Source organism: Manis pentadactyla, chromosome 16, assembly GCF_030020395.1.
Source record: "Manis pentadactyla isolate mManPen7 chromosome 16, mManPen7.hap1, whole genome shotgun sequence".
Lineage (NCBI taxonomy): Eukaryota > Metazoa > Chordata > Mammalia > Pholidota > Manidae > Manis > Manis pentadactyla.
In genome coordinates, this window is record NC_080034.1 from 12521359 (window position 1) to 12546803 (window position 25445).

The 25445-nt window shown below is 36.1% G+C and overlaps 1 long non-coding RNA gene across 1 annotated transcript in view; it reads right to left on the reverse strand.

Moving 5' to 3' along the window:
- The window catches only part of LOC118927656 (uncharacterized), a 240672-nt gene that overhangs the window by 154457 nt on the left and 60770 nt on the right, over nt 1-25445 (reverse strand). The window contains exon 2 of the long non-coding RNA XR_005030909.2: nt 16276-16356. This is a non-coding gene — a long non-coding RNA (uncharacterized LOC118927656). The remainder of the gene's footprint in view (nt 1-16275; nt 16357-25445) is intronic.

The window sequence follows — 25445 nt, forward strand, 5'->3', positions numbered from 1 at the left end:
CTAGTTGCTTGCCTAAAGGCTGAGCCCCAGAAAGAAATACAGCAAAACACATCTTACCTCTCTTAAATTCCTGTGCCCCAGATGTAGCCTAGAATGATTTGATCTTCTTAACAGAAGAGGTCATGTGGCTCCTGAACAATTTAGCATTTTGGAAATGGACACGTGATCAACACTGCTTAAAGGATTTGCACAGTGTAGGTCCCAAAGTCCTTGCTCAACCAGAAGAAGGGATTCCAAAAACCATCTGAGACTGAGTTATTCACCAGTTTGCTGACCTAATTCACAGAAGCATTGAAAGAATAGTGTATGTACATTAAATTGGACTGAATTGTGTCCTTTCAAAAATTGCATGTTGAAGCTCTAACCACGAATGTGAACTATGTTTGGATATGGGGCTTGAATGGAAGAAATTCAGATTAAATGAGGTTATTAGTGTGGGCCCTGATCCTATAGGATTGATGCCTGTGTAAAAGCAAGAAATACCCAGAGCTTGAGCTCCATCATGTGCCCAAAGGAAAAGCCATGTGAGAATACAGTGGGAATGTGGCTGTCTGCAAACCAGGAAAAGAGCCCTTACCAGAAACCAGATTTGCTAGAAAACTTATCAGGGAATTCTACCTTCTGAACTGTGAGAAAATGTATCTTGTTTAAGCCACCTAGTCATTAGTATTTTGTTTTAGCAGTCTGAGCAGACTAATACACAATTGTGTGTGTATATGTGAGTGTGTATAAAATGTATATGACAAAACTATTCTGTGGTATTTATTAGAAATATTCAAGAGTTGTCTAGGAAAGTAATTATTGTATTGATATGCCAAGAACTTTTAATGTGAAGGATGTTCTTTCTAAGAATTTTTTTTTAAATTTCATCTACTATTAGATTGATAGAATAGTTGCAAAAATAGCATAGGCAAGCATCTTACTATGCTGATGGACAGTGACTGTAATGGGGTATGTGGTGGGGACTTGATAATAGGGGGAGTCTAGTAACTATAATGTTGCTCATGTAATTGTACATTAACAATACAAAAATAAAATAGCATACAGTTTCCATAACCCTTCACTTAACTTCCACCAGTTGCTTGTGATTTACAAAACTAAGCTCAGTTATCACAACCAAAGATCTGTGAAAATTTAGCATGAACAATGCATATGAGTAAATGGTAACTCGGTTCTATTTTATATTAATAACAGTTGTATATTAATAAATGCTTCATTATAAAATATTTGTGCTTGATGACTGATTTATTTCTGTTTATTCAGAGGAGTCTTGCATATAATCCTGCTTTTGACACTGTAGACACTTCAATCAACAGATTCTGAGATCAGAAACTAAGAATTATGACGTCTTAATAAGATTAAGCAGCGGGAGGAAAATGAAAACTCCTCAAATATAATGTTTTTAACAATTAGCAACTCAGGGAAGGTCATAACCATAAAAAAGCATAATAATGTATTTTTAGATGCATGTGTATTAGATGCATGTGAGTAAGGCTCGGTTCAAACTATTATAAAATCTCAGCTGTCTCTGCCTCACATTTCTCAGCATTGTCAGAAGGTCCTATAGTCACCCACAATGGTCTTAGTTTTATAGTTTATTTTAGTTGTCAAGTAATAGCACCAAGAGCTTCTGTAAAACTGTAACCTCTAGATAATATCAATTTCATAAGAGAACAAAATCAATCTACTGTAACTTCCATAGTTTCCTAACTTCTTAGTTAAACTTATTTATGAAGAAAACCAATATTACAGGAATGATAGCTAACAGTGGAGCCCAACAATGTTCAGGAGAGAACACAATTTGAAATCCACTTGTTCATGTGGCAAAATTATTGTAGTTACATATTTTATGCAAATTCAAATAATGAAAAGAACCAATCTGAAAAAACTGAGTAAAGGCATAAACTTACTGGCTAATGTTTCATTATCCACATGTTGTCTATAATATTTAAATGAAGTCATGGCTCTATAAATGCAATTATATAGACAATTAAATATCATTGTTAAAATAGAAAAAATAATTTTTAATGGAGCTTAGAATTTTCTATTTTAGTTTTAGGTTTATTTATATGGGAAAAGGATTGTGGAATATTAGTATGAGGTGCTTAAGATATTTTATTACTACTCAATAATGAATTTTCTTATTAATAATTTAAAGAATTACTTAAATTAACTTAAATTCCTTCTTCAAATGTTATTCCTAGATTAATTCTCTGTATTTACATGCCATAGTCATTATTTGGTAGTCAAAAAATTGTCCTTTCTTTGTCAGCAGAAGTTAAATATGCCATTTTGCAGCTTTTAAAGGACTGTAGGTAATAACCTTACTTGATATACTCACAGCTTTAAACAGGTGAAACAAATCATTAAAGAAAGTATGTGAGTAAAGATGTAATATTTAGAATGAAAACTTCCAGTCCACAGAACCGTTATATCACTTTGTGGAAATGACATTTCCTTTTGAAGTGATAAAATAATAAACATGTGTTTTCACATAGAGTTTGTCTACAAATGTAAAACAGAATACATAGTGAATCAAACAGAATATTAAATGACCTGTTAATTGAGGCAAATATTTACAGCTCTTTGATTAAATTATGTAGAAAAAAAAAAGGTGACTTGCTTAAAGGCTGACACTCTGATCTATATTTTAAGGCCTCTTAAAAGTGAGAAAAATGTATAATGAAATTATGTCAGCTTTAGCTCTAGGATGAAAGCTAAAGAATCTTCTTTATTCTGTTCTATTAAACATTCATGAATCTGCATTTTTCATATATACTTACAGGATTCTAGCTATTTTGCAATTGTCATGGATAATGCTGAGTAAAAGTACATTTACCACATTTCATAGGAAACATATTGCATAGTGAGAAGAAAAAACAACTAAGCCAGACAACATACATTTAAACCAAAAATCCATCTGAACTGTTCAAGTGGTCATAATCAATGTGAATCATTAAAGCTATACTGAGTCTTCCAATTTCAGCTGTAAATATGGTGAAATCACTGACTAACATTGCTTTCCTTCAGCACGTATTTTTAGTCACTTCCAAAGTCACAGTCTAGGGCAATTATTGAAATTACTAAATCCATAAAGCATTTGAAATAAAGTTTTTGAAGGTAGTCTAATGAAACATGTAGTTTACAATCAATACGAAACAGCAGGAGCAAAGTTATATAGTGATTCTCAATCATATATTGAAATGCAAATTGTAGGGCTTGCTGTGTTATGCCTCCCATTAATCTGTACATTTCAAAACTGTAAAAATGATAGGAATTTTTTCCTGAAAAAAAGAGCAACCTCAACACCCAAAAAGCAAATAACCCAATTAAAAAATGGGCAGAGGATCTGAACAGACAATTCTCCAAAGAAGAAATTCAGATGGCCAACAGGCACATGAAAAGATGCTCCACACCACTAATTATCAGGGAAATGAAAATAAAAACCACAATGAGATATCACCTCACACCAGTTAGGATGGCCAGTATAGAAAAGACTAAGAACAACAAATGCTGGTGACGATGCGGAGAAAGGGGAACCCTCCTACACTGCTGGTGGGAACGTAAACTAGCTCAACCATTGTGGAAAGCAATATAGAGGTTCCTCAAAAAACTAAAAATGGAAATACCATTTGACCTGGGAATTCCACTCCTAGGAATTTACCCTAAGAATACAAGTTCTCAGATTCAAAAAGACATATGCACCCCTATGTTTACTGCAGCACTATTTACAATAGCCAAGATATGGAAGCAACCTAAGTGTCCATCAGTAGATGAATGGATAAAGAAGAGGTGCTACATATACACAATGGAATACTATTCAGCCATAAGAAAGAAACAAATCCTACTGATGCTGGGGTTCTTGTTCGTGGAGCCGAAGAATGAAATCTGCAAACGTTCAAGGTAGGAGAGCAAGGCAGATGCTTTTATTTGGAGATAAAGTGAGAGGACAGAGCTCCTGGCTCAGGCCAGGAGGGGACAAAAGACCACCCAGGTGGTGTGCTGTCTAGGGGTTTTATAGGCAATTGAGAGACAAAGATCTAGGAATGTATACCTGCTAAGTAGTCCCAAAATGTTTATCTGAGATACTTAAGGGGAGAAATTTGAAAGAGCTTCTTAAAAATACAGGTACTGAATTGTATAGGTAACTGAGAAGAATTGGCTAATGTTGAAGACTGAACTGGAATTTGATAACTTTATTCTGACACTAATTATTGAAGTTATAAGATATTTTCAGTTTTATTTAGTAACTCAGGGTAGGTATGGCAAAGACAGGAAGATGGAATGAACTAGAATTAGGTCTTTGCCAAACTTTTAAACAGGCAACAGTGAGCCAAGGGAATTTGCAATTTCAGCAAGGGAAAAAGTTTTGGTGATTTATTTTGAAGTTCATATTAAATATACAAAGAAAGTTAGATAGTAGATAGTACAAGTCACTGATTTGACAGCAAGTTGAATATAAGGAGTTGGAATCTGAAAATTTTAAAGTGAACCAGCTATGGTCAGTGACTTGCTGGAGTAGACTGTGTACGACTTCTCCGAACTTGTATTTAGTGGGAGCATTTACCCACGTAAGTTTTCAAGAGGTGTGAGTCAGTGTTTGCTTTTTGTTTTCTGAGAATGGGTTATTTTACAATTATGATATACTCTTGACTATAAGTTCTAAGTTATGGGTATGGGAACTGGATGGCTGGCTGATAAGAGTAGAGGTAAAGAAGTAAAGATGCTGAGTTATTAGTTCACACACATCACAACTTGAAATTCTTGATCATGATGGCAGGTCTTTAGGTAAAAGAGTGAGGTTTCAACATTTTCAATAAGTTAGTAGAATCCATCTAGTGGTAAATAAAGTACTGAAATTGGATAGGGAGTGATATTAGATAGATAAGAATAAATACATCACAAATAAGAGAGATTTACATAATGTAAAAGAGATTAATGATTATAGAGTAGTATTTTCAAGTGAGGATGACTAAATTTAACATCCTACTATGGTATGTGGGTTGTGGGTGATTCAGTAGTCCTGAGAAGCCACAGATTAAATGATGTCTCAAAGGTAAAGAGGTTTCATTTGGTACAATACAAGAACTGATGTTCACTAATAAGGTCAACTATGTATATGCACATTCATCTAGCTTTCCAGAGTTCAGAGGTGAGTCAGTCCATATGTTCATTTTCCTAAGGTAAAATGGGAGGATGTGGGGCCAAAGAGAAGGCAAGTCTTGTGGTAATGAGAATATAGAAGGCCATGGATGGTCAAGGGAATCTTACATTTTAAGGAGTAAACAAGATCTCAATGCTATGAAGCATATATGTTGTCAAGTTTTTCAGAGGAGTTAATCCCAAAGCCTCATAGTAGATGTAGATCTCAGTATCTCCAACACCTTATGTAATTGTGCTTCCGAGGCAAAGTACAAGGAACCAAATGTTTGGCTCATGAACATTATGCATGCCTTGAAAAGAAAAAACAGCTGTCTCTCATAATTGCAAGAGATGCTGAAGTTTAGAAGTCGCTACCCATGGCCTTAATTGAATCTATTCCCAAGGAAGTTGTGAATTTTGTTACTTAAAAGAAGCTGTGATAAAATGAGTCATTTACAGTCTCTTATAATTTTCTCTAAGGAATGTGAACAAACTCCACTGGAAAAGTAAGGTAAGCAATTCAAAGAGATCTATCTCAAGAGTAAAAAAGTTTCCTAGAGTAACAAATCCAAAAAAAGTTATTTAAACAATTATTTTCAAATAAATATATATGTATACACATATATATATACTTTTTCTAATGATAAGCCTTGAATATTATTTTTATAGCAATTAAAGAATTATGCAATGTTGTCATTGGTCAAATCTATGATATGTATAGTGAAAATTTCTTTATTCTATGATTTTGCAGGTAGTCTTAGAAATACTGAAGAATTTCCACAGGAAAAGACTAGAGATGTGATCTACTTATCCCAAATTTCACTTTGAAAATCAAATTACTTGTGATTTACATACCTAAAACTTATAGAAGTATTTTTTTTGTCATGAAACTAAATAGATTCCAATCAGGTAGTCTTGCTGATGGATAGAAACTTAAGAGATCATGTAGTGCTTCCTTCTAATTGTTAGAAAAAAGAGACCAAGGTAGATTACACACACATGTCCCCAAAGAACAACCGTAAGTCCAAACTCAATTCTCCTGAAAAGAAATTTAGTGTTCTTTTTAATATTATGTTGCTTATTGTAAAAGGAAAATGTATATGTTCTAGCTAATATTTAACCATTATCTGCTAGGTTGATGTTCCACACCTAACTGAACTAAAATAAAACAGAGGTAAAGAAGTGGGTATCTGAGAATTAACACAAAGCTACCTAACTTTTGTTGATCTTGCTGAGTGATGAGAGTTGATGAGGCTCTTCTCCAGTGAGATTTTGACTGGTAATATTAGGGTAAGTGTTGAAAGTAAATAGTAAGAAAATCGCAGTTGAGGGCAATTGCAGAAAAAATAAATAGAAGGAAGGATAAATTATAGCAGTGATCTAGTACACATACAGGAAATCAGTATAATCTAATAATTAGTAATAATAAAAACATTCCAAGAGTCTTAGGAAATAAGAGTCCTAGCAACTACTCAAAGACAAGGACAGATTATACTCTTGGGTTGTTGGCACTGAAGTGGTAATAGGGAATTTCTTCCCAAATAGCAACCAATCCAATTGTGTCTTCAAAATGGAAAACGTAGAACCAGAAATTTTATCAGGAAAAAAAATGACAGGGTCATATCTATTTTACATAAATAAGTAGGCCACATTGGTTTGAAGTTTCTGGCTCAGAAATTTCATTGCCAAGGTAAACAAGAAGATGGCAGTAGGGGACAAGGACTTGGGGTTGAGGAACTCTTACAAAACCATTCATTTCAATCTAAGCTATTTCGGTCAGACTAACATCACATAGGATACCAGCGCAAGACCTCAGGTATGGAATACACAGCCATCCAGGCCACAGCATGAAAACATGGGCTATTTCTGGTAAAACCTCAAGCATCTGTCAACCCAAAGTGAAACTAGCATTCTGAATCTGTCTCACGTCAAAACAGACCTTGAATGAAATGAAACTGGCGGGTAAAGATAACTGTGAAATGAGGAAAACCATGAAAATGTATATTAATTAATATTTAGTGGTGCTTAATACTTTTAAAGGCATTTATTTGTGATTTAAATATACAGAAACTTGTTTATAATAGTCTTGTCAAATTAATGTTATTTTTTATTGAGGTATAATTTTGTGGTATACAGAAGAGTGGCCACTCAAAGTGTCTACATGATAATCCCAGAGCCTGTGAATATGTTACCTTACAAGACAAGGGAGAACTAAGGTTGCAGATGGAATTAAGTCCGCTTAGCAACTGGCTTTAACATAGAGAGATTATCCAGTTGGAATATAATTACAAGGACCTTAAACGCAAAAGAGGCAGAAGACTCAGTGTCAGAAAGATGAGATGTGAGAAAGGCCATCGCTGTCTGTGAAGATGCAAGAGGGCCAAGAGACAAGAAGAGTAGGCGACCTCTAGAGGGTGGAAAGGGCTAGAAAAAGGCATGTTCACTTAGAGCTTTCTGAAAGGACACAGCCTCGCTGGCATCTTGATTTCAACCTGGTGAGGCCTATTTGAAATTCTGACCCTCAAAACAAAAGATAAGACACTTGTGTTATTTTAAGAATCAACTTTGTGGTGATTTGTTACAGTAGCAGTAAGAAAGTGATACAACTTGATACAGTGAAAAGTCTACTTCTAATTACTGAGTGAGTCATGCCTCCACGATTGTGGATTTGTCTAATCCTCCCTTTTGCTCTGTAAGGGTTTTCTTCTGTCTTTTGAAACTCAATTATAGGTATATTAAATGAGGCTTATTACTGCTTCCTGGTGAATTGCCTCTTTTATCACTATGGAATATCACTTTATATGTCATCATACTCCTTGGCCTGAGGTCTATTTTTCTGACATTGGCAGAGCCACACCAGCTTCCTTAAGCTATTTGTGTGATATGCCTAGTTTTTCATCCTTTTACTTTCAACCTATGTTTCTGTGAACAGCATAAATTCAGGTCTTGCTTTCTTATTCAGTCTAACAATCTGGGTCTTTTCATTTCAGAGTTTATTCCTTTTATATTTAATATAATTACTGATATGTTTTTAAGCTTACTTCTTATTTATTTTCTATTACCCAAGATGTCTTATGCAGCTTTATTGCTATTTTCCTATTTATTCATCTAATAAAACATTTGTATTTTTCTATTTTATTTATTTCCTCTATTGGCTAGTAAGTCTCATCTCTTTCCGCACAGGCGTCCCTAACTCAGTAAAGCATAAGTAGCATTAATACTATGCCATTGTATTCCTTTCACACTGACACTTCCCAATTCTTACTTCCCACATCTGACTTCATACATGAAAATTCTCACTTTCCACTTATTTCTTCATATTTCACAATTCCACCTTCCCTTTTCCCACCCTCAACTTGCCCTTTCCTATTTCCTACAAATGTAATAAACACAGTTTAACTCAGCCACCCTAATTGTTATTAACAGATCTTTTCTATATACACATCAGAGAGATTTTTTCATCCCAGCTATTTTATAATTTCTGAATTTCTACTTAATAGTTTCCTTTTTTCTGCTGAAATTATTTATATCTTTACTTATGAAGATGATATCTCTTTGCTTTCAAATATATTTATAATAGCTGTTTTAAAGACTTAGGGTGTTAAATTCAATTTCCTGAATCTCTGAGATCAATTTATATTGCCTGCTTTCTCTTCTTGACTTTGGATAACATTTTAGTGTTTGTTTGCATGTGTAGCAACTTTTTTAAATTAAATGCTAATGTGCTGGTGATGCATTTTAAAGATTCGTCATTTTATTACCTTACAGTGAAAATTGTTGTTTGTTCTAGTAGGTAGTTCAGTTATTGCCTAGTCACCTTGAACTCATGTAGACTTGGTTTAATGCTTAATTAGGGCAGATATGTAGGAAGTTCAATGTATTTCCTAAGGTCATCTAGCTTGGTGGGTCTCAACTTACAAACACTGCTGTCTCACTAATCTTATTGAAGCTTGGTTTTAAGCTTAAGACTGTATCTAGAGTCATCCTATCTTTAGAGTAGTCATCATTCAAAGTATGGTATTTCTGGTATCTTATGTGAACGACCTGGGCATTAAAACTTTTTCTCTACTCTGGCTGGGCCACAGTGAAATGATTTCTAGAAATGCTAGTTTTGTTTTTCAGTTCACAACCTCACAGCAGCTGCTGTTTTATAAATAATATATTGCCTTGCCTGTGAATTTACAAAAGCCTAACTTTCAACCACAAACTCGGTGGGAACCCTACACAGGCTTCTTGTGTTTCTTCTACTTTCCAAATGCCCTAATTCCCAGATTTCAAATTGCTTCAGCAGCCTCAAATTCTCACCTCAGTTTCTTTAGCTTAAAGGAATGACAACACTCTGCTTTGGGAAACTGTTCACAGGCTAAGTGACTGTAGGGTTCATCTGGAGTGTTTACCTTCTATCAGGGATTGTCATTTTATGATGCCTGTTCAAGGACTAAAAACTTTGCCACATTTCTGCTCTTTTTTAATAGCTGCTGCAGGTAGGAAGGCTATTGTAATAATTATTCTCTCATGTCTAAAAGAAAATGTCCTTTCTTCCTTTTGGTCCACCTTTGTTCAATTCATTATTAAGAATTGAATCTTAAATCTTAGGCAATTTTTGTGGATTTTGTCTCTTCATTCCTGTTATTTCTGTCAATTTTTTTTTCATGGTTTTAAAGTTCTATTAAGTCCATTTACTTTTAGGATTGTTGAAAGTCTTTTTGAAAATTTGGCACTTTTATAACTGAAGTGTCTCTCTTTATCTCCACTGATACCATTTGTCTTTAAGTATGTTTTTTCTGCTAGGACTATGGCCACATTGTCTTTCTTATAACTAGTGTTTCATTACATATTTTTCCTATACTTTTACTTTTAACTTATCAGTATCTTTACATTTAAAATACAACCATTGAAGATCATGAATTTAGAGCTTATGTATTTTAATCTATTCTGGCAATCTCTCCCTCTGAATTTTGAGTACTTAGTGAATTTACATTTAAAGCAATTGCATGATTAGATTTATATGAAGCACTGATATTTGTTACTTTTGTTGTTTCTTTTTTTCTCCTCTGCTACCACTTGTGGATTACTTAATTTTTTATTATTATTATATTTTATCTCTTCCATTGTCAAATATTTATATGGCTTTATTTCACTTTTTTAGTGGCCGCTTTTCAAGTTAATAATCAGGAAGTAAGAAGGAAAAGAGGAATTGTTTAGAAGACAGAAAAAGAAGATATATAAAAAAAGAAGAAAAGATAGTTTTTTACCTAGATCACATTTATTTAAAAATTTCATCTAAATTTTTTCAGAAATATTTATACCCTAATACATACCCCAAACTGTGTTATTTTTCATAATTAATGACTGTAATTAAAATAATTATTCAGTACCACTGAGGGATTGAGCATAAAAGGAAGCCATCAAGTTTGTGTTTGAATCATAGAGTTTACAATTAAATAGTCATGTAATCTTGGACAAGTTTCTTAACTTCATTTAGTACAGGCATCCTTATCTATAAAATGAGTATTATGGTATACACTTCCTTGTCTTCATTCCTCCTGTAGTGCTCATTTTGGAATAAAGTTTTTTAAATCAATTAATTTTAGTATTCATTTTTATCTTTTTATTTCTTGTAACTATATCTATTTATCCCCCACAGTGGCTTCTCTAGGAATTACTATATATTAATTATCACAGTCTAATTTGAATTATGCCAGTTTATCTTTCATGTCTCATTTTGTTTATCATGAGAAACTTAAAACAGTACACTTGTTAACATCCATCCTTTCTTCTGTCACTATGATACATTTTCACATTATAAACCTGAAAAGACATTTTTATTTTCTTTTCACTAAATAAACCAATTTGTTTTAAGAAAATAAAAATAGATAACACTTACTGACATATATTATTTTTTGCCACTTTGCTGATATTCCTGTAGAGCTGAATTTTTATCTAGAGTCATTTCCTTTCAGTCTGAAAAATTTCCTTTAGTATACATTATGCAGGTCTGCTGACAGCTTATTGTTTTTCTCATATTTAATAATATTTGCAAATAATTTAGCAAATATAAGTGAAAATATGTTTATAGTACAAACATGTTTCTTGCCTTTATTAATGTTTACAAATAGACTGCAAAATTGGACAGGATAGGGCATTTCTAATTTGTTCAGGAGTTTGGCCAATCTGATATATTGAACACATACATATTTATGAAACCAGTCATTTCATTGGGGCTATAGGAATTCGCATTCTACAGATTATTCCTAGTTATCTGTTATGTGTGACAATATGAAAATGGACACAAGTTGTTCCTATTGATTTACTGTCCAATAAATAATTACTGTTCATTACTTATTGATTATATATTTCCATAATTATTTCCCTTGTCTCCTCTTTGTGGTTTCAGTGTCAGCTGTAGAACCCAAACAATTTACACGTAAAAATTAAAAGTCTGTTGTACAGACAATATGTATTGTCAAATAAAGTATCTCCTGGCTTGCCTATTTGCATGTGACAAAAAGATGTACTATTCTGATTACCAGCATGGACTCTACTGAACATATTGAGCAAATCTCATTAAACAGGCAGTGGGGGCTGTTTGGATTCATTATAGGTTTTAGATTGTCTCATTCTAGAAACTTAATTCCAAGAGCCAAGACAGGCATCTTAGAGGAAAAATACTCAGGGTCTAGAGTTCCAGATGAGAAAGAGACCAGGGGCTCACCAGACGATCACCCATAATTTTTCACTCATATTGGTGTTCTTAATTGCTACTGGTAGAACTTACCACTGCCACATGTTTTACTGAGAGGAAAAAAAAAAGATAATTAAATAAATTAAAAAAAAAGAGATGATTACTTAAATGTCATCCCCTTAAGGACAGAGGCTGCATCTTTCTCTTATGCAAACTAGGCTATTAACAAGGAAGCCTCAAGAACAGTCACTAAGCTAGTTTCCCCCTAATATATTCCCAGAAGGAAGACATTTAAAAAAAAAAAAAGCCTCACTTGGGTGTGAATAGCCTTTCATCAAAAGCACGGAGTGATTCTGTGTGTTCTGTCTATAAGGTCCACCAGGCATCAAGTCCTAAAGTAAGAGAAATACAACCTTCCCAACAAGGGGTTCAGTTATACTCCCCTCAGTTTTCCTTCAGCATAACTAGCATACATGAAGATAATTTGGAAATCTTAAAATACCCTATGGGTGACGTTAGAAGTAAAGACTTCCTTTACCTGGATTTCTGTGGGCACTGGCAATGTGGACATCCTCATTCCAGTTTTCGGCATGTCACTGGGATTAAAAGGCGCATGTCTCACTCCAAACCCCTCACTTAACAAGCTGTGTGGCCTTTCATGTTTCTGAATCATAATTTTCTTAGGTATAAAACCAGAGTAATATGATGCCTCTAATTCTATGGCTGTAAGGGGGAAAAAATGGTATAAGCTATTTATATGAACCTGGCAAAGGTCTGGTATATTTTAGATTTGATAAATCCCTTTCCCCTATCCTTTCATTGTTTGATGGAGGTGTTCTCATTAATTTCATAAATATTGCTCTTCATAGCTAATACTTAGCTATAGTAATCTTATCAACAAATAGATTTTTTTGGTCCTAGAATAAACAACAGATTGCTTAGGAACTTGGGAATGGAGGCCATTAATGTAGGAACTAATTGAAAATTAAGTTTGAAATAGAGTCCATTTAATTAAATGTAGTCTTTATCCTGATTTGTCAAGAAAAGGTTAACAGTATCATGTACTAAACTGCACTGTGATGTGTTAACCTGGTTTAATAGTAATTCCTTCAAAAATTCCTATCCCTTGCAATGTCCTAGGCACTTGTTACAAAGGTTATGATTGTGAACCAAATAAAAACAGACCTGTACTTTGGTTGTTAAGAGTCTAGTAGCAAATCTAAGTGGCTACAAAAATTTATAGTGTTCTAAAATACTGCTTTTCACTTAAAGGTCTATTTTTCTCTGCAGTCTGTACATTGCACTGAGATGGTAAGTGCAAAGTATTAAAAAATTGCATGGAAGGTAACAAATTGTCAACTACGTTTCTTCTTTCCCTTTCATTTCATTGGAAACTCTGACTCATTTTACCAGCTAGCAAGTGGTAATTGGCTTTAAAATTTTAATTTTTTTGAGAATATTACCTTGTGAGAGCTTTTTGATACCTTTGTGCCCAGAAGGCATTTTAACTTGTTCATGACCTAGATTTTCAAAATCTTTCTTTTGAAGTTTTCAAAATAGTTAAACCACAACTCTATTTTGTAGTACAATATTCTATCAGAAAAGCATACTCATAAGTGCTCTTACAAGTGAGCAACCACAATAACAAGAGATTATACTAAGTGTTGTCCATATTAGTGGCCTGAATTTTTATTATATTTTTAATTCATTTTAAGGCTAAATAAAAAGTTTGTTGCTTTAGAAATTAAGGAAATTAGTTTCCACTCTTTGATGTTTATATTTCTCCAATACAGTACATTATTTTTGCTGATAATCTGCCCCCAAAATTATACATAATATACAGCTTTTGTGTATATTATAATGGTAGTAAGTGTATTTTCTATTTAAAGATATATTATTTAATAGGCCTTCATTGTGATTTTAGACCAAACCCAATGGGAAAAGAATGAAAATTGTATCCAGGATTGCTGATTTTCATATAGGGCATAAGGAATTGGATGAAATAATAATGTCAGACTGTAGCTAATACAGTTATAGGCTAAAAGAATGCAAGTCGATGAAAGAAAGTTTAGGTCTCCTATACCTGTATTTTATTGATCTTTGCAAACTGGTTTCCAGGGAAAAAGTTGCACATGGGGGAAAAAAGATGAGTATCTTCTGCTATCTTACAGCCAATGAGAGAACTGTATCCATTAGACATTTACATAAGTGAATATTTGTTTATTATTTCCAATTATGGAGAAGAAGTTTCAATCAGGACATCACTAAGAATGTTTCAGAAAACCTAAATGGTTGTACCTTTAAGTATTTACACTGAATGAAATAAAAGGAAGCTAATAGAATGAACAGGTAGAATACACTAATGGAAAACACAAAAAAGAGAGGGAAGGAAGGAAGCCCATACTTGCAATAGGTAAATGGTTGAAATAGTTTTTTCCAAATTTCTATTCTGAAAGGATTGCTACACTGTCTTCACAGCAGCTCAAACACTGCACTTCATTCCCACATTATTTTTACCATCGTAACCAAAGACATGTGCAGCTTTACAGGCACATGAGCAACAAGGCAGGAAACACACCACCCTTTCCAGGAATGTGTACTGGCAACGGGGAAGCATGATGTTTTCACTTCTCTGGCTCTTGGGCATTAAAATGTATCTTCAAATGATTTAGATTCCTTTTGAAACATCACATAGAATGTAATTCCAATGACAAATGGATTTCGGTGCATCTCTTATATTTACTATCTCAGCTAAGATTTAGAGAGATTTGCTGTGTCCCTACTGAGAGAACAGGCGAGGTCTCCAGTTAGCCTAGTGAAGCCCCTGAGTGTATCGTGTGGATCTCCACATCACCCTGGGCAGACTTCAGAGTAGGCGGGCAGCCAGGGAAAGGCGGAGAGGGACTTTGGCTTATGCTGACATTCGGCTAGATGGTCGCTTTTATTCTACAAATTCCACATAGTCTGTTCTAGTGGGATGTGGAGTGAGAATATAGGTAACAGACTGGCCAAACCTGCTAGTGTAAAGATGGAGGAGAAATTGACCCAAAATTGACCCCAAGATCCATTAACACAGTAAAAATCACACCCCTCCATCATTAGCACAGTAAAAATCACACCTTCCCATGTCAAGATAGTTCCCAGGAGAACCAAATACAGTCAAAAACTGCCCCACCCGCCATGAGGGCGGAGCAGGCCCAAACTCCAGGATGCTCTGCCTTTCCCCTTTGAAGCCTCATCTCGCTTAGTGAATATTCATCTCACAGAGTATAAGAAAGGCTCCCTATTGTTTCCTGCATGACCCCCTCTGGGTCTGTCTGCACCCCAACTCTCACAGCAGTACTCTCCTTTCTTTCAACTCTAAATCTCCAGATAAACTCTTAGTGCTCAATGGCTTTTCTGTACCCATTCTTGAATTCTTTCTCACAACAAGACCAAGGACCCATTTAGAGTAACAAAACCAATGGAAGATTTATTTCCAAGGTCCAAGGTGTTTAGTATAGTCAATTAAGAAATAATCATCATGAGGAGATGGATAATAGTCCCTCCAAAAAAATACCTGGGATTCTAATGGACACATAGGCTACAAAAGAATGTTCAAGAAAAACTCCTTGAGATTTAATGGATGTGTAGATGTAGGGGAGGCAAAACTTTACCTCTATCTATTTAAGGTTTTCAGCTAGACTCTAACAGAAAAGACAGATCAACAGGAGGAAAAGCAGTTTCTGAATGTGCATAGCTCACATCCCCCAGGAGAAATCTCAACAAAACAGGAATGCAAGTGGCAGTTTATCAATGCAGCTTACACAGCATCTTCAACTAAGAACAGTAAGTTTGTAGAGAAATGACAGGACAAAAGAAGGCAGTTCTAGGCAAACTGAGTGGCGAACCGTGGGACAGTAAACGGACGGATGGAAACTAGTGGAGTAAGGTTAGTCTGCACACCAGCCAGTACCATCTCTTCCCTGATAAGAGTCTGTCTCCAATACAAGAAGGTATCTCGCCTTTAGGCAGCCTTATCCTGGGGAGCTTGTTCTGTGTTTGCTGTTCTTAATTACTTCAGTTTAAAACAATTTTTATGTCAAAGAGATATTTTGGGGTGACATATTCTAGCTTCCTTCCTAGGCTACCAAACGATGTTTAAGGAAAGTGTAGATAAATCAGCTAAGTTACATGTAAAAACCTTTATGACAGACACCCATGCATAACCCATTATTTTCACTTAAAATCTTCTTAAGAATTAAAATATCAAAGTCACTCCTTAGGAAATTGTATTTGTGAAGGACTGTGTGTCTCACATATAAATTCCTTGAAAAAAAGTTTAAAATAATAACAACATTTACTTTCACTCTTTCTGAAGTATAACTGCATTGGCATTATATTTTTAACTTTAGGACTATAGCTCATTTATAAAATGTTCATTTTTATAAAGAAAAAAGATGACATACCTTAGTCACACAAGCAGTTAACAAGAGGCAGACATGATGCTTCAGCTTTGATGTGGAGCCTGCAAGAGATGGAGGGAGACACTGAGGACCAAAGACAAGAACAAGGGTGAGGCCTGAATCCTGGGGATACACATTTACTAGTGCTTTCAATTATTTAAATCTAATTATATCATTTATTTTCATACACAGATAGAACACTTCTATAACTATTTTTAGAACATTTTCTTACAATCTGAATTGAGTTTTTGCATGTTAATATTGATAAAAAGGTAAAGATTACTATAATGCAAACTAGGCTATTTCTATTTATAGCTTTATATTAATTGAAGATTCAAAAATTACTTCTGACTTTGTATATATCTGTAATTTTAAATGTAATATGTTATGTCTTATATGGTAGATTTTTGAATTTCATTCCTTTTAAAATAGCAATAGAGTAAGATCTTTAACATAGACTATATAATGAAACATTTTGGTTGAAATTTATTTTTTTTTAATTCAAGAATGGGAAAGTCAGTTTAGATATTTTTTTCCCCACATAAAAAGTCACATCTGTGGCTTCTTATTGACAGTAGGAGTTCCCAAACATGATTTATAATCTGAATCTAAACATTGCTTTGGATGTTATGATACCTATTATTGCTGGTGGTGGGAGTGGGCTGAATTCATTTTCCTAAGTTCTTGTCCCACCACAACAAAGAACTAAAGGGCAGAGACACAGTAGTGAAGCAGAGTAAAAGTTTTATTTGAATGCACTCCTAGAGAGGAGCGGGCCTGAGTCAAGGAAGATAAAAGCAGGTTTACTTGAATAAAGCAGAGAGGAAGGAAAAATGGAGGAAAGAGCAGCTCATTAAACTGCTGCTCAGCCTGAGGGCATAATCCCTTGCCAACTCCTAAAGCCAGTGTCACCTGGCATCCAGTGTCTGCTTGGATCTGCACGGCATGGGAAGTAAGTCCCCACCACCCCAGGAGTTGGGGGAGCTGCAGAGCACCGGGTGGAGTGAGATTATGTTCTGAGAACTTCCCAAAGGCAAGGAAAAGATATTTTCAGGCAGGCTGCTGAGGAGCATGATCACACAGCTGCAGTCCTGGCCGGGTCACCCAGGCGACAGGAACTCTCAAACCCAAATAAGAGCTCTTGGCAGCCCCTCCCTGCTTATCTGAAGTAGGACAGAGAGAGTGACACACTCAAAGGAAGGTGAATGTGGGCAACTCAGAGAGGAGAGACGCTTAAGGGTACAGGGTCTGGGGTTTTATAGGGCTTTTCTGGGTAAGGGTCAGCATAGGGCAAGATGTATACAGGTGATTTATAAATTTTGGAGTTTTAAGAATAGGGTTATTTAGGTGACTGTGTTGGTTTGGGACTTCAGCATTCTCTGTCCACACAGGTTTATTTACACTTCCGAGGTCTGTCTCCTGCCCTGGTTACTAAGTTACTTGATTAGGGGCAGGAGGGAAAGGGAAAAAACAGCATATAGGTCAAGTTAAAGAATAAACTGGGCCTTTTAGCAGGTTAAAATAAATCTAAAGATGGCATGATCTAATTGATACAATGAAGACAGAGGCTGCACTCAGATACTTTTATCTGGGGAATAGGTGGACATTCTAAGTTACTCCAGGCTTTGGAACTTCAACTAATTAACTCACTAACTCCGTGAGTCCTTTCTGGCTCTCTGGTTTTATCTGATTAACACTTTGAGTCCTATTGGTGGACTTTCCTGGCCTGTTCTCCCTCCACCTGCTCATGTCTACTTTTCTGCCTAACATCATCAGTTACAGAAATTGTTTAAGATTTAATGGCATTAAAGTCATCCTATGATTTTGAGTTTTTCTGAAAGAAGTTAGAATACAATTATATATAAATGAGTTTATATCTAAATCTGTGCAAAATATTTCTAACCATAAACATTAAATAAAATTTTGCTATGGAATGAAGCATTGCTACCTCTAAAATGATACATTTCACATGATTTAAACTGCTGCAAAACACTTATATTTATTAAGACTGAGTCATATGCTATTCTATGTATCATTTCACAATGCCTTAACAAAAGAGTGTCAATAGGAAAGAGTAAGAAAATATCTCTGCTATTGACCACAGACAAATTTTAATTAAAAAGAAAAAAATCTATGTTCAGACAAACCTTGAGAAATAGCTTTTAACACAATGATAGCTTTGATAAGTAAACAAATTTCCATCTTTGGTGGATACAGCCTTAAGACAACATTTTCATTGAGAGAAAAAAAAAGGAATAAGCAAATTAGCAAAAAATAGAAATCCACCAAGAGTTGTTTATAAAGCAAATTCACTTAGAGAAAATATACCATTTCCACATTATTTTAGCATCGTTTCTTGTGTATTATAACCTGAATGTTATAATTCTATACAAACCTGTATTTAGAGTGAATTAGCCTTTAAGTGAGTTAATGACTTGCCCTGAGCTATTACTCATGGAGGGCCATTAAATTAATGTTGTTACAAAGGAAAAAAAAAATCACAAGGCTACTATATAGAGAAACATTTTTTTTGGCTCAGATTCAAACAGAAAACACATTTTTCCTGGATGAAGAAATTAAGGTTTCCCACTTTCTCCTTAGATTGCATGAGCATACACATGAGTACACATGTGCGTACACACACACACACACACACATGCACACACAAAGCCTGACTAAAAGAAATGCTAACTGAACCAAAAAGAATGCATTCTAGTTTTTAAAAAGTCACACAATAACAGGTCTGTGTCTGGGTTGAATCTCAGTGATGGGGTGATGTGTGAAGAGGGATACTTTACCCTGGGAATCCCCAAAAGCATATGTCGTGCACCACCAATGGGCTCAACAACCACTGTGATACAGTAGGACAAAGCTTTGCAGTACCACCCAGCTAACATTTTGCAGAGTATTTGAGGGAAATATAATCTTTCAAAACAATCAACTGAAAGACATAAGGTATTTAAGGACTGTCCTTTGAACTAGTACAATTACAAAAGCAAGAATTATTTGAAAAGTAAGAACTCTAAAGCCAAAAGCAGATCTACACAGGATACCTGAGATAAAAGCAATATGGACCCACAAACGATATTGGACTAGGATGAATCCATTATCTAGTTGTGGTCCAGAATTACGGAATAAGAGAAGAGTGTCAGTCTCTTTAGAAACTAGGGTCATATTACATTTGAAATAAATCTAAAACAATTTGATATTCCAAACCAAAAAATGTGACACAAAGGGCAAGGAGAGACCAAAGAGGCAGACCACTCCAGAGCAGCAGGTGGGAGGCCAACGCAATGAACTTATATATGAGGCCTGTTTGGGCAGCTACAAGACAGTTCTTCACACCCACCTATTAGAATCTTAAAAGTGTAGATAGCGACCTTCACTAGGTTTAGTCCCATATTCAGTCCAGATGGTCTCCACAACAACTCACTCTCTCAAGGCTGTGTCCTTGAACCAGCTCCTAGTGTGGGTGGTGGGTGGAACATCCATTCCAAAAAATCTCTGGTTACCTGGATCTGGCTCATGGGTCAACCCATGAAAATCCCCTCAATCACCTCTTGCAAAAGAGAAGAGCCTAAATCCCCTGGTCTGTCCTGAACGTATTTGTGGCTTGGGGTGATAATACAAATAAGAGGTCCACATACCATATACTAAAACTCCAAAATTATAAACCTAGCAATAAAGCCAAGCAATTTAGTCTTCAAGCTTGACAAATACATCTTCATAATTTCCTGGAAGGTAAGATACAAATGCAGCATGCACGTCCTCCTGAGTTCTGAATAAGAATGTGGTGGGGACCAGCCAGCTCCTGACCCCTGACGGATCCCCCTTTCTCTACCCGTGGCAGGTCCAACATCATAACCATAAGGGGGCATTTGCACATGTGTATGGACTAAACAGTTTGTCCAAGCTCTGTCCATAGCGTCTCATGGGAAATACCTCAGCCACCTCTCTCCTTCCACCCTGGCTTAGAGTTGAACAAACTGGCAGCATCGCCTACCCTCTAGGGCACCTACTGCAAGAGAGGCTCATGAAGGCCCTCGTACCATTTAGACAGAGGTTTCAGAGAGCAATCTGGAAGGGATCCAGGTGGCTGCATTGCCAGAAGCTTACGGATTCATCTTCCTGTGGAGAAGATCACGTACAGAAGAGGCTACATTTTCTCAAATCATTTGGTCTTAATTTTCTTAAATTTTTCCCTAAAATGACCAAAAATTGACATTTAAAAACTTGTCAAACATATACCATTTTGCAAATATATTATTGTACTTTTTCCACATTTGAGGAAATCCATAGTTGGCAACCATTTCCCCTAGTGATTAAAGTGAAACTACTTAATAGTTAAAGATAAACTATTAGTGAAACAACTACTGTAAAGCAGAAAAAATTACACTTCATGAGAAATGCTGATGTGTATGCAATGATAACAGATTTTCACATTAATCAAGCTACTAAGAATTAGGACACCATTTGTATAAGGGGAAGTATCTAGACTCAAAGGAAAATGGTTATCAATACCATAAATGTTTGATTATTGATAACTCTGTTTGCCACTATTGGCAAACTGACCCCAGGGCAGATCAGAAAGCACACCAGCTAAGGATCTGCACCATGTCTCTATTCCAAAATGTGTCTTCTGCTTTTGAGTGCATTAATACTAGTATATCGTGAATACACAGAGATTAGTGATTCTTTGAACACCAACTACAGAGGAGGCACTATAGACAGGTTTCTCCTAACATTTGCTAAATGAAGAAGTCGTTTTAGAGGTTGAAAAAATGAACAAACAGACTATAAGGACAGTATCTGTCATTATCTCAGTATTGTTGTGAAGATGGTACTTGGCACTAAATAAGCCTTCTCTTCATGTGAGCAATAAAGATGATGCGGTAACAACAATGATGGGCAGGAAGAAGAGCCAGTGCTAAATGTTGTGGGGTATGAAGAAACTGGAGATGATATGAACTTAATGAATTAAAATGTCAGTAAAATAGAAAATGAAAAGATGAGTAAAAACCAATTTGAAACCTACTAAATTGCAACAGCATTATTTACATATGTGAGTAGATTTATTATCCTGTAAATCCATTGCTAATAAATTGGATAAAAAAGAAGAACTGAGATCAATATTTAAAGAGAAACTGCCAAATGAAAACCACTGGAGAGAGTCAAAGTAACTTTTGGAACAGGGCTTAACCTGGTGTCACTTTATGTAGACTGTTTCTTTTTTTTTGAAATGTATTATTCTAAAGTTTAGAATTCAATCAAAGCAGAGAAAGAGAATCATTTATTCATTCTTTTTATTAAAAATGTATTATATGTCAGTCATTGTAGGTATCAAAAGACCTGTGTTCTAACAAAGAATAAGAGTAATACAGAATACATCAGGAGACTTTATGTATTTTTGTGTTTAGCTTTACTGAAGAAGTAATACTTAAAGTATGCCCCAAAAGAAGAATAAGATTTAGCTAGGAAACCAAGTGGAAAGAAAAGTGTTCTAGTAAGTGGACAGTGTGTTCAAAGGCCAGAGGCAGGAATGATATAAAAACTTGTGAGGAACTGCAAAATAGCCTTTTATGGTTGGAGAGAGTGACTGACATGGGCCTAAAGAAACTTAAAATGACTATACTTTGGAAGGCCTTGCAGACCATGAAAGTTGATTATTTTATTCTATGAAGGATGGAAATGGTTGAAAGATTTTAAATAGGTAAGTGAAATAAAGTTTGACATAATACATATCAATGTTTATCAACATATCATTTAGTTGAATATATCTTTATGAGGTCAAGAAAGTCCTATGTATTTGTCTCTGAAAGGAACAGAATGAATAGTGAAATAGATGTTATTTAAGGAAGAACAGAAATAAATTAGTTACTATAAATAATTATGCCCCAGGAAAATAGATTATAGGTCCCTCCATATTAAAAATTTCCATCCCCTCAAAATGAGATTTATGTACGGCTGCCAAGAATTATAAAAAACATATTTTTCTTATTGATCATATCAACTTTATTGATTTTCTCCCTTAAAAGTTTCCTCTGAACTTTGTTTCAGAGTATATATTTCATGTATCTGCAGTATTGGAAAAGATTTAAGAGCCTTACTTTATGTTGCTTGTATTACAAAAATCTATGTGCTATGCATATATCTCTATATGTACACAGCTATAGACATATTTAATACATATTAAAATAATCTAATGTAAATGCTGTTTCTACTATAACTGCAATTCCAACAGATATTTCTCTGAGTATTGAATAGAACTGGGCTATGTTTGGGACATTAACCACTGATATTGTTGCTTTGGGACATCAGCTTGAGGTGGTTTTATATTTAAATCATTAAACATCCCTGCTGTCATTCCATTCTCACCAAACAGCATTGGTTGCGATGTGATGGCCCATGTCCTGTGACTACAGGCAGAAAAGCAGATTTATAATGGACACATGAGTGTTCAGGCCTGTGTTGTTTTCAGTAGTTACTCCAAGACTGTGCATCTGGTGAGACAGGGAAAAGGGAGGGGCAGCCCCTGTTAGAACAGGAAAAGGGGCCTCCGGAGAGAACAAGAGCAGGAGGCGGAAGAGGGGGCGGAAGATGGCGGCGTGAACAGAGCAGCGGAAATCTCCTCCCAAAACCACATATAGCTATGAAAATATAACAAAGACAACCCTTCCTAGAATAAAGACCAGAGGACACAGGACAATATCCAGACCACATCCGCACCTGAGAGAACCCAGCGCCTCGCGAAGGGGGTAAGATACAAGCCCCGGCCCCGCAGGAGCCGAGCGCCCCTCCCCCCAGCTCCCGGCGGGAGAAGAGCAGGCAGAGCGGGAGGGAGACGGAGCCCAGAACTGCCGAACACCCAGCCCCAGCCATCCGGGCCAGAGTGCAGGGCGCTCAATACTAGAAAAACAGGGAAGCAAGAACAGTGAGCAGGCACTGGAGGCTGGGCGACAGAGGACATAAGAAAAGTGCACAACCTTTTTTTTTTTTTTTTCTGTTTTGTTCTGGTGAGCGCTTTTTGGAAGTCTTAAAGGGTAGGGCCCCCAATACTAGGGAAAAAGGGCAGTAAGACCGGTGAGCAGATGCCTGAGGCTGGTGTCAGAGAATAAAGAAAAACGAACGACCACTTTTCAATTTTTTTTTAATTAAAAAAATTTTTTTCATTTTAATATAATTTTTTTTCTTTCTTTTTTTGTGGTGGTTGTTTTGTTTTGGCGGGTGCTTTTTGGAAGTCTTAAAAGGGGTAGGGCGGGTCACTTAATCCAGAGGTAGGGAATCCGGGATCTCTGGGCACCCTAACCCCTGGGCTGCAGGGAGCAGGGAGGCCCCTTACAGAGATAAATAGCCTCCCAGCAGCTCCTGCTCCAACGCGACTCCACCATTTTGGAGCAGCTGCCCGAGCCAGGCCACGCCCACAGCAACAGCGGAGATTAACTCCATAGCAGCCGGGCAGGAAGCAGAAGCCCTGTCTGCGCGCAGCTGCCCAGCACAAGCCACTAGAGGTCGCTGTTCCCCCAGGAGAGGAGGGCCACAAACCAACAAGAAGGGAAGTTCTTCCAGCCGTCACTCGTCCCAGTTCTGCAGACTATTCCTATCACCATGAAAAGGCAAAGCTACAGGCAGACAAAGATCACAGAGACAACACCAGAGAAGGACACAGACCTAACCAGTTTTCCTGACAAAGAATTCAAAATAAGAATCATAAACATGCTGACAGACATGCAGAGAAATACACAAGAGAAATGGGATGAAGTTCGGAGGGAGATCACAGATGCCAGAAAGGAGATCACAGAAATGAAACAAACTCTGGAAGGGTTTATAAGCAGAAGGGATAGGATGCAAGAGGCCATTGATGGAATTGAAACCAGAGAACAGGAATGCATAGAATCTGACATAGAGAGAGACAAAAGGATCTCCAGGAATGAAACAATGTTTAGAGAACTGTGTGACCAATCCAAAAGGAAAAATATCCGTATTATAGGGGTTCCAGAAGAAGAAGAGAGAGGAAAAGAGATGGAAAGTATCTTAGAAGAAATAATCGCTGAAAACTTCCCCAAACTGGGGGAGGAAATAATCGAACAGACCATGGAAATACACAGAACCCCCAACAGAAAGGATCCAAGGAGGATAACACCAAGACACATAATAATTAAAATGGCAAAGATCAAGGGCAAAGAAAGAGTTTTAAAGGCAGCTAGAGAGAAAAAGGTCACCTATAAAAGAAAACCCATCAGGCTAACATCAGACTTCTCGACAGAAACCCTACAGGCCAGAAGAGAATGGCATGATATATTTAATACAATGAAACAGAAGGGCCTTGAACCAAGGATACTGTATCCAGCACGACTATCATTCAAATATGACAGTGGGATTAAACAATTCCCAAACAAAAGCTGAGGGAATTTGCTTCCCACAAACCACCTCTGCAGAACATATTACAGGGACTGCTCTAGATGGGACCACTCCTAGAAAGAGCACAGCACAAAACACCCAACATATGAAGAATCGAGGAGGAGGAATAAGAAGGGAGAGAATAAAAGAATCTCCAGACAGTGTATATAACAGCTCAATAAGTGAGCTAAGTTAGGCAGTAAGATACTAAAGAGGCTAACCTTGAACCTTTGGTAAACACGAATTTAAAGCCTGCAATGGCAGTAAGTACATATCCTTCAATAGTCACCCTAAATGTTAATGGGCTGAATGCACCAATCAAAAGACATAGAGTAATAGAATGGATAAAAAACAAGACCCATCTATATGCTGCTTACAAGAAACTCACCTCAAACCCAAAGACATGTACAGACTAAAAGTCAAAGGATAGAAAAACATATTTCAAGCAAACAACAGCGAGAAGAAAGCAGGGGTGGCAGTACTAATATCGGACAAAATAGACTTCAAAAGAAAGAAAGTAACAAGAGATAAAGAAGGACACTACATAATGATAAAGGGCTCAGTCCAACAAGAGGATATAACCATTCTAAATATATATGCAGCCAACACAGGAGCACCAGCATATGTGAAACAAATACTAACAAAAATAAAGGGGGAAATAGACTGGAATGCATTCATTCTAGGAGACTTCAACACACCACTCACCCTAAAGGATAGATCCACTGGGCAGAAAATAAGTAAGGACACGGAAGCACTGAACACCACAGAAGAGCAGA